Source organism: Otolemur garnettii, unplaced genomic scaffold, assembly GCF_000181295.1.
Source record: "Otolemur garnettii isolate 467f Iridium unplaced genomic scaffold, OtoGar3 scaffold00022, whole genome shotgun sequence".
Classification (NCBI taxonomy): domain Eukaryota; kingdom Metazoa; phylum Chordata; class Mammalia; order Primates; family Galagidae; genus Otolemur; species Otolemur garnettii.
The window spans coordinates 10,243,315-10,245,679 of NW_003852417.1; positions in this window are offsets into that span (position 1 = coordinate 10,243,315).

The window sequence follows — 2,365 nt, forward strand, 5'->3', positions numbered from 1 at the left end:
CCTGGCTTAGAGGTTTTTCTTTTTTTTTATTTCCTCATTATATATACTCACCGAACCATTATACTAATTACTGTTATCATTAAAAGTAGTAATTAGGTACACTGAGGAAGAAATGGATGTGTGCGTGTACGTGCCGGGCACTTTCCAAGATCCTTTACCTACTCTGTCACTTTCATTCACTCAGCAGTCCTTTCAAGTAGGCATTTATATCTCAACTACAGCGCCAAAAAAATAATAGCTCAGAGAAATAAAGTAATTTGCCAAAGTCACAGGCAAGCTAAGTAGTGGGATTGTTAATCAAACCCAGCATATGCTATGTTTAAGCTGTGAAAACCGTTTCCATTAAATGCTTCATAGAATCCCAAGTAAATAGTTACAAGTGAAGTTGAGGCAGAAGGCCCAGCAATCTCACCCCTTCTTGGAACAAGACGCTTGAAATAGAAATCAATTTTTCAAAAAATGAAGCCAAGAGCCAGCATGGAAAATAGATTTTCCACTCATTTATTCCATTATCTGTGAGATTGCTGAGTACAAGAGCAAGTTATCAAAGTAACAGGATTGCCTTTTACTTCTTTGTTCCACAAAATAGTTAAAAGTGAGTCAGCAAAGGGGAGAAAGGAGAGATGACAAGATGTTAGTCCTCGATTCCATCAGACGCCGTGATGAGGACATCTTCCAAATGGCAGCTCATTTTGCCTTACAGTTGGGTGTTTCCAGATAAGGTTTTAGTTTTCCATCAGGGTAAATTAATATATCCTATTTTATTATGGTGCCACAAACAAGAACTCTGAAAGGCTCCACTCTTAAAAAAGGTCCAAATTCCCTGAAAAGCATCAGGTATCAAAACGTGGCCAGAAAAGATGGTATTAAATGAAAAAAGAGGGCTCCTTTTTAATGAAGTCAAGGTGTAGGACAGATTTATTAGCTTCCATTTTTCCAAGTTGCATTCTGGTGTATTTCCTGCCCATATTTCTAAGTTCACCAGGTCTTTTTGTAGCATTACTTTTTAAAAACACGATGTTTCAAAGAACATGATGCTCCTATACACACTCCACCTGCAGAGACCCCCTGTGCTGATACAAACACTAAGCATTTCTCCTATTTTCAGGGCAATGTTCTAACAGAAAACAGATCTTCTGTATGACTTGCCAGGACCATGTCATTCTCAAAAAGGACTGATACTGGTAACTAGATATTTTCAATGGTCTTAAAAATAATATCAAATTAAGGCTTACCCCTAACCAAAATGAATATTAAACTCAGTATAGTTGTCCATCTTTTCGTGTCATAATTCTTCTTTCCAGTGTTAGATGGCAAGATAATGTTAAGTATTAAGTAGATATATTTGATGCTGTAATGCAAATGTCTATAACCTTCCAGTTTGGGTTCAATTACTGTTATGCACACCACTCATTATTAAAGTTTCACTGCGTGTTTTGACTCTTGAGGGAAGAAAACTAGTAAGTCTCCTTTCCTTAGAGAATTCCTCTTCAAATTATCTAACCAGACCTGTGAACAGATAATTAGTCCTTTAAACTCCTAGTAAAACTATCAAGCTCAATGAAAACAGAGTAGGTAGAGAATTCTCTCTGCTCACAGGGAATCAGAGAACACACTAGAAGAGAACTTGAAGGGTAACTTGAATGCCCAAGGAAAAGTACAGAGTACTCCAAACTGAAAAGAACAATATATAGACAGGCCCAGAAGTGAGTGAGTAGGTGACTGTCCCAATGCTCAGGACTGAGTGATCCAAACGAATGATTAAAGATGTACTGGCCAAACTACCAGTCACTAGACATGTGCTTATTTAATGAACAGTACATAAGATTAGAAACTCAGCTCTCTGTTGTATTTCAAGTACTCAATAACCACGTGTGTCTAGAATTCACCAAACTGAACGATGCAGATAGAATTCTTTCTACTACTGCAGATAGTTCTATTGGACGGTACTGAGTTTAAGAGTGTACAAGGTAAGCTTATTGCCAGCTCATGAAGAGTCTCAAATGTATACTGAAAACTTCAATCTAATAGAAGTGGTTTATAAACTACTATATTCTACAAAGTCCTTTTAGGAATCGCTCTGGGGAATTCCACCTCTGCAGCAGCTAGGATCTCTTTTACCCATGTAGCTTCTACATTTGAGCAAAAGGCTTTTTTTGAATAAGAAATTCTACAGGCTCGATGCCCGTAGCAAAGTGGTTATGGCACCAGCCACATACACCAAGGGTGGCAGGTTTGAACCTGGCCCAGGGCCAACTAAACAACTGCAATAAAAAAATAGCTGAGCATTAGGCAGGTGCCTGTAGTCCCAGCTATGTGGGACACTGAGGCAAGAGAATCACTTAAGCCCAAGAGTTGGAGGTTG